The sequence below is a fragment of the Chelonia mydas genome, chromosome 8 (assembly GCF_015237465.2).
Source record: "Chelonia mydas isolate rCheMyd1 chromosome 8, rCheMyd1.pri.v2, whole genome shotgun sequence".
Taxonomy (NCBI): Eukaryota; Metazoa; Chordata; order Testudines; family Cheloniidae; genus Chelonia; species Chelonia mydas.
In genome coordinates this window covers 49,067,439-49,080,240 of record NC_057854.1, presented here as the reverse complement: position 1 = coordinate 49,080,240, position 12,802 = coordinate 49,067,439, and the positions used below count along the sequence as shown (strand labels likewise).

Genomic DNA, 12,802 nt, shown 5'->3' with positions numbered 1-12,802 from the left:
CTAAAATATGCAGTCATACTCTACAAGTGAGAGTGACTAGTAATAGCAAACAATTCACTGCGTTAGATTGCATGTATGTTCTGACTGGGCCTCAACACTGTGCAAAACTTGGATCCCTAGGCAGGCGCCTTCTACAGCCATACAAAGTAAGGACTCCCAGATCCTACAGTTCTCCCTGTCCCCAGCTAGAGCATGGCTAAAAGACGCCTAGCACATGCAATCTAACTGTCCTTGCAGCTGAGTTAAAACCTGTGTCAGTCTGAGGCTTTAGATCAATGACTAAAACATGGATCGATCCCGCTGGTATTACAGCTTTAACCCACTTTGTAGCCAGCCCCCCGCCTCAATTATAGTTCAGTGCGGGTGCAGCTGAACAGTGGAAATAGCGTGAAATTGTGGTCATAGTGGTCTTGGCCAGGTCGGGAATGATCTAACGTGACTGGATGCCATCCATAATGGCCGGCCAGTCAAAACCTAGTTGGTCACAATCCTACTTTTAAGCCTGGTTTTCAAGTGGTGGCTCACTGGTATAAATGAGCCCTGGATCTGAACATAGTACAAACCTGGGCAGGATCCACTGTAAAACTGGGATGGAATCAGTATGTTACATCTAATACAATATTTCAAGACCTGACCCTCAGTTCAGGGTATGTGGGGACAAGCCTGAGGCGTGGTAATGCTGCGTTCTAATTGGCGTTCCCATAACAGTCTCAGTATTGAAGGTTATAGTGGTGCTGGAAGCCTTTGCGTTCCTGCTCTGTTTCTGGGCTGTCTTGAAAGGTCAAAACAACATTACGCTAATTATCCCAACCCCTGCTGACCTGCTATTGTCTCAGCTTCTGGCGTTTTAGGGAGAAATTATGAAAACTCACTTATTGAAAAAGCCTTTTAAGAAATTACTCCCACCTCATTTAGAATTTCCTGCTCTAATAACTTCTGTTTTTGTCCTTCACTTTGGGTCACTTGTCCTTGTGGGGTTTTTTTCCCAAGGCCAGCTTTTCAGGTCTGGCCACTGGCCACCTCAAGTTCAGCCATGCAGAGGCATGGGGGTGGGGGGGGAGAGAGAGAAAGGAAGGCTGCTCTCCTATGGATAAAAGGGTGGGGCACTGAGCTCAGTTAAGGGCTACTGGTGGCCTTCCACTTCAGAGGATGCCCTACCTCTGACTTGTGCTTGCAGAATTCACTGAGCTGGGGCACGGTCTCTGTCTCTGTTCAGTGATCCCCTCTTGTATGGAATGGTCCATATAATGATGCTACTTTTTGGCTCACGAACTTGGGACCTCTCCAGGCCTGTAAATCCATTTTTGTCTCATGGCCCATTCCCACCAGATCCCTTGCCTAGTTCTTCAGATACTTTGAGTTTCCGAACCCTTTGAGTTTCTGGTTATGAGGTAATGACGCTTATGTCCGCAGCACCATCTAGCAGGGAAGGTTCTGTCTCAGCCTCTCTAAAGTGGGCATTTATTTCCCAATTCCACTGGCTGGCTTCCTTGATTGCCTAATCCCTGATTCTCCCTCCCTCCCTGCACTCCCCTCCCCTCTCAGCACACCTGGCAGTGCTTACTGCTTATTCAGCTGTCACAGGATAACAGATAATTTGGCAGTTGATTGTAGGGTATTAGATGGATTTAAAGATTTGGGTTTATTGCTTTCACAATTATAGTCAAACCCTCTTAATGTCACTCCTGGTTTATAACACGCTCCCTCTTATTATCCACAAATCTCCAACCCCCTGAGCATGTATCATTCCATAGGAGGCAACTCGGGCGATTGTTGACTCTTCTTGCCATTCCAGCGTGTCTGCAGCCCCCCGTGTGTGACACTGAAAGGGCCTGACAGCATTACACCAATGTACTTGGCGGATTCTAATAAGCTCTGTCTTTCTGCCATCTCCTGTTCATATATCAAACCTTTCTCGAGTAAAACTTCCCCTCCTTGTGTCTCCACCGCTGCTATGTTCTAATCAAGGACAGGGAGTGCATGGAGTCATAGAATATCAGGGTTGGAAGGGACTTCAGGAGGTCATCTAGTCCAACCCCCTGCTCAAAGCAGGACCAATCCTCAATTTTTGCCCCAGATCTCTAAATGGCCCCCTCAAGGATTGAACTCTCAACCCTGGGTTTAGCAGGCCAATGCTCAAACCATTGAGCTATCCCTCCCTTGACTCAGCCTTTCACCATGGAGGCCTGAGAGAAATCAGTTCCTGGTCTCAGCCCAGTTCCTAGGGGACACGTTTCCACATCAGCCACCACCACTGGCACCCCTTGGTGGCTGTTAATGGCTGACTTGTCACAAGGTGAGATGGGCCCTTTAAGGGAGTTGAACTCGGCCTCTGCTGTGCCTGCCTGGCTCCCAGGTTGTGGACCTGAGAGGCCAGAGAATGGGTGACTGAGCATGTGAGCAAGAGCTAGGCCTGCTGGAGGTTATAAGAGGCAGCCTGAGCTTGGCTCAGCCGGGAGGGGCAGGAGCTCTGGAGAAAAGCATGCAGCTGGGGGGTGGGCTAAGTACAAGGCCAGAAGGGATGCCTGGAGTTGGGGCTGCAGAAAACCCTCACGAGTCAGAGAAGGGTCTGCAGTGAGTGGCCCTGCAGGTAATCAGGGCAGTGCTGAGTTGGAGGGTGGACAGTCCACGGTACAGGATCCCATCGTAAGGGGATGGCATGGACCCCCCTCCCTCCCCTGCAGTGCCACCTGGTGCAGATCACCTCAGTCAGCGCAGGGTAAAGCTATTGTCTGGACAGGACTAAGAATGATTTCCCCCCCTCTCCCCCCCCTGAGGGGGCAACAGAAGGATTGAGCCCCAGGGAAAGGTGACATGAGCCCTAGTAGGTAGAAGTTGTGAGCACATCCTGGCATCAACACAGGGCGAAAGCCAGGAAGGACAAAAGCTGCTTAGCTCAGGGAGGGTAGAAACCCTGTACTAGACAGGGGGAGGGATTGGACTTGATTCCCAGAAGAGAAGGGCTGTAATAAGAAGGCTGGCCTGAGGGCTGAACCTCAACTCTCATTGGTGGCCTCCTGTCTCCCTCCCAGCAGATGGGAGAAGAAGGGAAACTGAAGCCCAGACATGTGACAGGATGATGTAATGGGTTCTTACCGCTTCCCACAGGCCAAGGGCTGGGTGGTCCGTGTGGAGCCCATTCTCCTCCCACTTGTGGGCCTTGTCCCCGCTAGCAAATGGGATCATGGTAGAACATGCCCTGGAGAAGTTGTGTTCCCTATCATAATGTCAAATATGGCTTTGCAGTCCATGTGGCTAGGGACTTGTGTCCGGTGGTGAGCAAACCCTGCTGCAACCATGAGCCAGAGCAAGCTCCATTGTTGGGGTGATATAGGAGCGTTTACATTCTTGCTGCCTGTTCTGACACTAACTGGAGGACTTACTGTCAGCTCAGCACTAAACTAACTAGGAAAGGAAATGAAAAGCCCTCTGGAAGGAGGTGACTTACCTGATCTGTGTCCTTTAAGAGTATCCCCCAGCCACCCGTTCTTGCTGCCCTTAATGCTTAGGGTAAAACTTGAGCACTGGGTCTAGTGAAATTGTGTTGCTTTTACCTTTTCATGAAACCATCCAAAGAGGCCCTGTTTTCTTTGCACATGTGTGAAATTTCTGCTTTGCACTCTTCCCCCAGGAAACACTCTAAGAAGCATGAAGCTGCCATTCAGACTGTTGTGCTGCTTTCTCTGAGGATTTGACCATATAGCCCCGCCCCCGACACTATTCCCACCCTGCTCCTTCTATATTGGAGCTTTCTGGAGTACAAGACTTAGGGCCCCTCTCCAAAAGGGGATCCTTACACTTTTTGGCATAAGGGGCATGTGACTCTAAGCACCCCTGCATTCACACCCTGCCTGTTCTTGTAATAACCTTTGTACAAAATATGCCTTGGGGTATCATTTTAAAAACTTATAACTCACTGATTATTCTATTCTTGCATAATGTAAGTATATAGTGTGTATTAAGAGAGATAGCTATATGCTAGAATTATTACTAATGTGTGTTTACCGACTCCCCTTGATATGCCTGGCTTAAACAGGTCTACCCTAGACAAAGGAACTTGTTTGCTTCTGTGACCAGCCTGGTCATCCAGCAGAAACCATGAAAGTTCATTTTTCACATATTGGGTCAACAAAGCTCTCACACTAATAAGTGGGGGAGGAGACGGCCTGGTATCTGTGCCCCAGCAGGAGAGAGAAAGTGGTCTGGGTTTTACTTTTCAAAGAATACATTGCAAGTCTTTACTGATCAATAAAGATGGAGGTGGGGGGCCCTGAACCTTAAGTGATAAACAACAATCAACTGATTTATAATACAGTAATATTTTATATGAAGCGTATTGAGTGAAGTTGTCTCTTTTGAAAGCTACTGACACTCGTGGTATCACTGAAATGGACATATTAACGCTATAGGAGGAAACATGGATACTCAATGGTTTTATGCTTCTAAGTGTGTGGACAAGGAGAAACAGATGCCTTCTCTCCTGTCTGGGAGGGAACCTATGTACGGGTCTCCTATGTAAATTAAGTATGGTGGAATCAAAACAAGGGAAGCGCCATTTACATATGGGGTGGGGGATGGGAAGCCCACAAGCAGGGGGAAAACAGCATGCGGTCATTGAACTTCAGAAGACATAAGGAAGGACAGAAGCCACCTTTGGCATCCATCACTAGACAGACACAAGGGGAACAGAGTTTTGGCAAGCTGAGAAAGATGGGTCTTTCAACCAAGGTGGGGCTGAAGGTTCTGACCTATATTCAGGTTCCAGAACCAATCTTAAACCTGTACCTTGCTAGATTGTTTGTTTGACTCTTGTGTGTTCACTTTTATTTGCTTGTAACCCTTTCTAACTTTATTCCTTTCATTTGGCATTGCTTAACCTAAGTGTTGTTAAAGCCTTGTTGGTCTCAGAATATTTGACACAGGTTGGTGAGGTAATACCTTTTATTGGGCCAACTTGTCTTTCTATAGTTCATTAGGGTGTGTTTTTTTTTTTGCTTTACTAGAAACTAACTTGGTGCTGTGTTTAAATGGAAGGGTGTATTTTTCCCAGTTAACTTAAGCTGCAATATGCTTTTGTGCCTTTAGAAGAACAAAGGAACCTTATTTCTCTGAACTGTCCACGAGAGGGCTCGATGTTGCAGGACACATGGCTTTGGGAAAATTGGGGACTGTGGGGGTGTTGGTTGCAACCAGCAAGGGGACCCCAAGGCTGGCGGAAGCCATTGTGGGGCAGTAGACAGGCTGTTAGCCCTGGTCCCGCAGCTCAGACCCTATCAAGCACGCAGACACTTCATTATGTGAATTGCATGCTTGTAGGCGGGTTGTGAGCATCCTAGGCTTGGAACTACAGCAGCAAAGCATTGTAAGGCACCCAAGGATGTAGGGCAAGTGGTGACCAACCCCTCACTGCCTGGGATTGCACCCTGAAGGCCATAAGAGGCAGTAAGTGCCCAACTCCCGTAGATTGCTTAGACCTGAGGGTTGGCACTTCCTTCTGGGACAAATTGCTTGTAGCTGTTTTGCTACAGCTTGGAACTACAGCATTGCAATGCAAAGGTGGTCATGCTGGCCCCCACTAAGCCACTACCAGATATCCCCACTATTCCCCAGCTCAGACCGCTATGTGGTGACTTAAAATCATAGAGATGTAAGGCTGGAAGGGACCTCAAGAAGTCATCTAGTCAAGCCCCGTGTGCTGGCAGGACCAAGTAAACCTAGGCCATCCTTGATAAAATTTGTCTAACCTGTTCTTAAACCTCCAGTGATGGGGATCCCACTACCTGCCTTGGAAGCCAAATCTAGAGTTAACTATCTTTATAGTTAAACCTTTTCCTAATGTCTAACCTACATCTCCCTTGCTGAGGATTAAGCTCATTGCTTCTTGTCCTACTTTCAGTTGGTCAGTCAATTGGTCAGTCCTCTTTACAACAGCCCTTAACATATTTGATGACTTATCAGGTCCCACCTCAGTTGTCTTCTCTCAAGACTAAACATGCCCAGTTTTTAACTACATTTCCTCACAGGTTGGGTTTTCTAAACCCCTTATCATTTTTTGTTGCTCTCTTCTGGCCTCTCTCCAATTTGTCCACATCTTTCCTAAAGTGTGGCACCTAGAACTTGGCACAGTACTCCCACTGAGTCTTCACCAGTGCCAAGTAGACAGGACAACTATCTTTGTGTGTCGCCCCTGTTATACACCCTGGAATTATATTAACCTTTTTTTTTCACAATTGCATCACAGGCCACTGAATCAGCCACTAGAACACTGGGCTTTGGGTATCTACCTACCTGCTTCGTCAAACATGGACCTATAGCCTGGAGAGGGCTCAGCAGCATAAGTGGTGTGGAGCCAAAAGATGCAGGGTCCCATCTAGTGATACCTCATAGTAATAATAATACTTAGAACTGCACAGACACGAACTAATTATACACCTCATCCCTGTGAGTGCAGTACTAGCCCCATATTGTGATGGTAAAACTGAGGCACTGAAAGGTCCATGGACCCTGGTCAACAGTGATTCCCTGTTAGGGCTGGGATTGGTACTTGAAATATGGTTCCTAGCCCTATATTCAGTCCCCAGAACCACACAGCTTCTCTAGTAGCACATGCTTCAAAGATAGAAAAGGCAATTTCCTGTACAGTTTTCAGTATGAGAACTCTAGATGTGTGAATTCTTCATGCCAGCAGGGGGGGCTGTTGTTACTGTGTATACATAAAGTGTAATAGACTGCTGGGATAGGGAGCATGTAACTCACATTGGTGATGCCAATGTGGTGTTCGGGGCTAAGGTTACGTTTAGCTAATAGCCATTAAAAGCTGCTTTGACAGGCAGACCATCTTCCTAATCCTAGTCCATCTGAGGCAGGCATAGCTGTCCAGTCCAAGAGACACATGGAGGTAACGGCAGTCTGGATTTCTACAGTAGTGCAAGCATATCTGGGACCAGCCTGCCAGGTCATGGGAGAAGCAGGACCGTGAGTTTTGTGTTCCTCCAGCCCCACTACCAGATGTGGGGAGCAAACTGAGCTTCAGGCTAACAAGGCAAGGCAGAGCCTCAAGGTGCAGGGTCCCACAAGTCCTTGTTTTAAGACTAGCCCAGTGTGGAAGCCAGGTGACAGGCGTGACCTGGATTTCTGTGCTCCTGCGGGATAGACTCGCTATGTCCTTGACAGTAATTGAAATAGATGGAATCAGAATGGATCCACGTATCCTTCTTTACCTTGGTGAATGGAGACATATGTTTAATTTTCTGCTAATTCAGTCTGGGAGCTCCGGCTCATTCTCTAGTGCACAAATAATGATCACCCCTGGCAAGAGGCCTCCCTGCTTGATATGCGCCAGTTTGTACAGTAGCTTTCTGCTGGAGCTTCCATCTGTGACATTTGAATGGAAAACCACTAGAGCCTGGGTTAGAATCCTCCATGGACATGGGTCTGTGACTAACTGGTTTTTGTGCATGCCCAGGGCACTTACTCCTAAAATAAGGCTGTTCTGCTCGAAAAGTCCTCTGTATCCACTGAATACATGGATCTGTTCCTTTAATTCACTAGATGGGAGCCTGTGTGTGAGGGACAAGATGTGCCAAGTCTGACTGTATGTGCTTGGCCGCTGACCACAGTCATGCATTTATGCAGCCACTGCTGTCTACAGAATGGCACCTATCCATTGGATTGAACACTTGTGACCCTCAGCTGTTTGGCTGGGAGCTTCAGAGCTGGCTGTGTCTCTGTCTGTCTGTGGGGGAGAGTGTGTGCTAAGCTGGCTTTATGTACCGTGCCTTGTACCAAGGCCCTCCGTGCTGGAACATGTCTGAGTGAGCTCATGTGAGAACATCTCTCTGCTCAGCTAGGGGAGCTGCTCGTTCCACTGGCTCCTGTTTAACCCCTTATTGTCTAGTCTGGGGCTGGAGGAACGTGGTGTCCAGATTGCCGTCTTCACAGAGCTCTAGAGAGGGGGCAGCAGAGGCCTCACCTCCCTGCTTTGCACTTGTCACAACTGTGTGTGTCCAAGGCAGCTGCCAACCAAGTGACTTTTCTGAGTAAGGAAGTGCTTGCCAAAGCACTGACTGTTAAGTCACAGGTTACTGGGAGCTTATAATTAGTACTCCAAGCCTCATGGTTGAGCTAAAAGAATTAGCAGCTTTGTTCAATACGCTTAGCTCTGCTGATGGTCTGTGGGAAGTGACTAAGGGTACATCTACACTGCAGCTGCAAGGGCACTTCCTGGCATGAATAGACATTGTGCCAGCCCTGATCGAGCTAATGCATTAAAAGAAGCAGTGTGGCCATGGGTAGCTAGCCCATGCTTGCCCAGTACAAGCCCAACTGACCCTTCTGGGGATGTATGCAGGGGGCTAGCCTGAGCCTCTACTGCTGTCTCAGTGGCAAAACTGCTATCTTGAGCAGAGCTAGTATGTGTCTGTCAAGCTGTGCTGGGAATCCCCCTCCCAGCTGCCTCCCCTAAGGCTGTCCTGCCCCAGTATACACTCTGCCCCAGGTAAAACACAGGGTGTGTTCCACAGGAGCTGTCTGTGGTGGACACTGCAAAGTCCTCATTGGGAACACACAGTATTTTCCAAACCTTTAAAAACCTAACCAAGCTCTTTTAAAAACAGCATTAGGTGCTACTAAAATAGTACTTCCAAGGTCCTAGCAGTGCTAGGCACAAGGTAAGACTGTCTCTGCCCCAAAGATCTTACACTGTAAATGTGTGAGGGAGGAAAATGTATAATCACCATCTTTCAGGTGAGGAACCACAACAGTTACTCAGTCACTAGAATGCTGATCTTTGGAGGCCCAAGATCAATGCTTCCTCTCTGTAACTAGTCTAGTCTGGTGAGTTTAGCCTGATTAACCCCATTTTACAGATCAGTTCACTGAGACTAAGGGACTTATTCAAGATCTTGGACATTGGAAGAGCTGGCAACAGAACCCAGGTGTCCTGAGGCCCAGTCCCTGCTCTAACTGCCAGACTGCACTCTGTCCAGGGGAATTAAAAGTTGGTGTTTTCTGGGGTTAGGGGTGGAAACTGGTTTCCACTGATTCTTCTGCCCAGTTGGGCAGATGTGGCAGCAACTGGCTGCTGTGACTGGAAACCTCCCAGCAAACTGAATGAGGAGTTGCGATCACAGAGACTCTTGTGTCCTGCTTGTTTTGTGCTAGTGAAGAAGTGACTTGCTTCTTAACTCACTTGCTGGGGTGTTTGCCTAGCGAGACCTGAACTACCTCATTCAGCTGATTGATTCTGCCTTAAACATGATTTTCCTAATTGCCGCAGCCACTAGCTGCTGTTCTGTTGCTGTTTGTTTACAGGGCCGCATGCATAAAACCCTCAGGGTCGTGTACAGGGGGAGCGTTGCAGGGAATTTCCTGTTGCAATGAGGTGTGAAGATGCACAGCAGGCAGCTCACAGCTGGGCATTGCTGGCAACTGGCCCATAGTAAAAGCCTCCTTCCAGACCCACTGAGATGCTCCACCTTGCTGGTGGGCAGCCTTTCCTTTCCTCTGGCAAAGCAGGCCATTAGTGGTTACAGTACTGGTAAGGGGCCTCAGCTGAGAGCTGGGTCCTATTGGGCTGGGTCTTGTGCATATGCATAGTCCCTGCCCCGAAAAACACTCACAAAACAAAGAGTGAGAGAGGAAAGAAAAGTCCGGTGTCCTGCCCACAGTCATAGTGCTGGGTGGGGAACAGTTTTTCCATCCTGAGAATTTTTGAGACTTCAAAACTTTTCCCCATTTGGCTGAAACCAAGACGTTCTAGAGCTTTTCAAGAAACCGACTGACTCCATAGTGGTGGGTAGAGCCCTTGCTTGGGACAGGGGAGACTCCCAGTACATCTATGCTGCATTTGAAAACCCTCAGTGGCAAGTCTCCAAGCCCAGCTCTACAGACTCTGGCTCGTGATGCAGAGCTAAAGACAGTGATGAAGATGTTGCAGCTCTGCCTCTGATGACCCTCTTTCTCCCCCCACCCCTGCCGCCCAGGCTTTCAGAAGCCTTGCTCTGAATCAGGCAGACTTGACCCATGTTTCTATATCTCAGGTGAGGTGATCTGAATTTCCATCTTGAACTGTCAAAACTGGCCCTTTCCCACTGAAAGCTTTGGATTAGACAAAGCAAAATTTCCCAACAGTTACTAAAAAAAAAAATTCCCAACTAGCTCTCCTACTGGAAGTCAGTGACCGAGCCTGGGTCTCGGTCTAATGCTGTATCCGTCTCCAAACTTTCCTATCAGGACACTCCCACTGAAATCATTAAACAAAAACCTTCCCCAGCTCAAAGACTGCCTCACTGCTGTTCCTGGACAGGCCAGATCCAAAGCCCACTCAGGTCAATAGAAACTCTACTTTCAATGGGCCCCAAGCAACTTTGGTGGCGGTCTCCTTCCTAATGTCAAGGTGTTGTTAGGAAGTATTCACTCAATAGCTGCCCTCTGTTGTAGGATCCACTAATGACCTCTGGGTGCAGACCACCAGGTTTTTTCTTCTCTGGAATCAGTTTCCCTTTTAAAATTCTTTCCCGTTGTAGAGCCTGAAAATTACCATGGTTGGTCTAAACAGCCAAAAGCCTCTCCTTGATCGGTACCAAAAATGAACGGCTAGACTGAGGGATCAGTGAGGGTTTAAAGTCCAAATTCTCATGTCCACTGGGACGAGACGTGCTTTATCATGCTGAGAATTTCAGTTTTCCTGTAATACAAGCTATTGATTCTATAGTGTATTATTAGCTTGGGTGGGGGGAGAAAGATGGAAATCAATGGATCAGGCCCTAAAATTTTCAGTTTAAATTATTTGAAATCAAATTGACACCAGTAGGCTTTGAATTAGGCCCCCGGGGAGCAATATCTTGGGGATTTCTGTATTTAAAGCTAATCATTTATATTACCTGAAGCCATGGAGTCTCCCAGCTTTTCAATGGCACAAGTAGTGATCCAGCACAGATCAATGTTAATGGTGTTTCCATTGGCTTCAGTGGGCGTGAGTGCAAGACTCTGTAGAACAGCTAGGTGAATCCTGAGTTATTTGGGTCATTGGCAATTCTGAAAATTATATATGATTTGACCCCAAACATTTTTTTTAAATTTGAGCATTGTTTAACTTCAGCATTTTGAAAAATAAAATGGAAGGAAACGTCAAACTGAAAAGTCATTTTTGAATGGAAAAATGAAGACACTTAATTCTGAAAATGTCAATGAAACATTTCAACTCTTGTCTTGGTTTAAATTTTTTTTTCAAAATTGGCACAAATTCACAATGTTCGTTGCTGAATCTGGGGGGCATTTCTTGTTAAAAGATTTGGATAGAAAAATTTCCCCGAGCTCTACTCCATAGTGATTTATGAGAGCAGTTGCTAAATGTAAAAGGAACTTGAAATGGCAGATGGGAAGGAAAATAAGATATGACTTTTGGCCCGGGTCACCTGGAAGATCAGTGTGCGGGGAGGGGGTTCACTTGCTCTCATGTTGCCTTCAGTCACCTTGGGTTGCTAGTCGCCTACTAGCTTTGTGCATTGGTGGGGCTTCTCTACTGGCTGGCGCACACAGAGGGGAAGGAACCTACCTGTGTCCAGCTGGACTTCACGGGCAGTGTCTGAGCAGCTCACGATCATGGATTCTAGCCTCTTAACACCCCTGGGAAGTAGGAGGCGGTGTCCCCATTCTACAGCTGGGGACCCGCGAGGCAGCTTAAGCAGTTTACCCCAATGTCTCATAGGAAACCTGTGGAAGAGCCAGGAATCCAATCCAGGTCCCAGGCTGGTGATGTAGCAGGAGTGGAGGGTCTGATGCTTAACTGTAGCTACGAGACAGATCTTGTTCGCCTCAATCGGGAGCGGGCCTTTCGCGGCCGCGGGGGGCTGGTCCGAGCTCCCAGGGGCGTGTGCCCTGTGTAGTGATGGTGGCCGTCTGCCGGACACAGACTCGTTCCCAGCCGCCTTAGAGACCCCATCACACGGCTGCAGGGAGTCCTGAGCGGGCTCTTCCCCGGCGAGCCAGGAAGGGCACGGGATTTAAACCCCCCCCCACGCCCCCTTATTCCGGGAGTGCCCGGGGAGTTGTTCCCCCAGCCCTTGTCCAAACCCAGGCGCTTCTCTTCCCCTCCCCGCGCTGGGGGGACCCACTGATGGCTCCCAAACGGGGGTGTCGGGGGGCACCCCCAGCGCCAGTCCCTGCCCCAGGCTCCCCTCCCGGCGCGGGCGCTGGCTCGGCCGGGGCCGGTGCAGGCTCCCCCGTGCCCGCTAGGGGGCTGCGTGCGGGGCCAGGCCGGGAGAGGCGGCGGGGGGCGGGCAGGGAGTGGGGCGGGGGGGGGGAAGCCATGCTGCTGAAATTTAAGCCAGAGCCAGCCACAGCCGAGCCATCGCGGGCGCCCTCCGCCGCAGCCTGCGCCCGGGCTTTGCGCTGCTCGCCGGCAGGCTGAGCAGGGGCAGCCGGCTGGAGCTGGGAGCCGCCGATCCCCAGGGCAGCTGCCGCCGCCGGAGCTGGCCGCCCGACTTGCTGTCCCCGCTCGCCCCCCGGGAGCAGAGGGGCGCGGGGGAGCCGGGACCGCGGAGCACCGGAGCCTGGCTGCAGCTGCTGCCGGTAAGTCCGGGGCAGCTGCTCCGGGGCGGCCCCCGCTGGTTTTCAGCACCACGGAGAGCGCTGCCGGGAGCCGGCCTCGCTGCGAGCCCCCTGCGCTGGGCGCAGCCCCGCCCGAGGGCGAGCCGGGGAGCTCCTGGCACGGCGCGGTCGGGGCGGGGGGGACGAGCCCCGGGTTCCCCCCTGGCGGACCAGCCACGCAACCTGGCCGAAAGGGGATGCCACAAGTGGA

At 49.7% G+C, this 12,802-nt stretch overlaps 1 protein-coding gene across 2 annotated transcripts in view; it reads left to right on the top strand.

The window, feature by feature from the left end:
* The first annotated feature begins 12,285 nt into the window (after positions 1 to 12,285).
* The window catches only part of TNR (tenascin R), a 281,523-nt gene continuing 281,006 nt past the window's right edge, over positions 12,286 to 12,802 (top strand). The window contains exon 1 of one of the 2 annotated variants that reach the window (XM_037907415.2): positions 12,286 to 12,573. The gene's annotated coding sequence lies outside the window, so the exon portion shown is untranslated. The remainder of the gene's footprint in view (positions 12,574 to 12,802) is intronic. The other variant, XM_043553066.1, reaches the window with a different exon arrangement.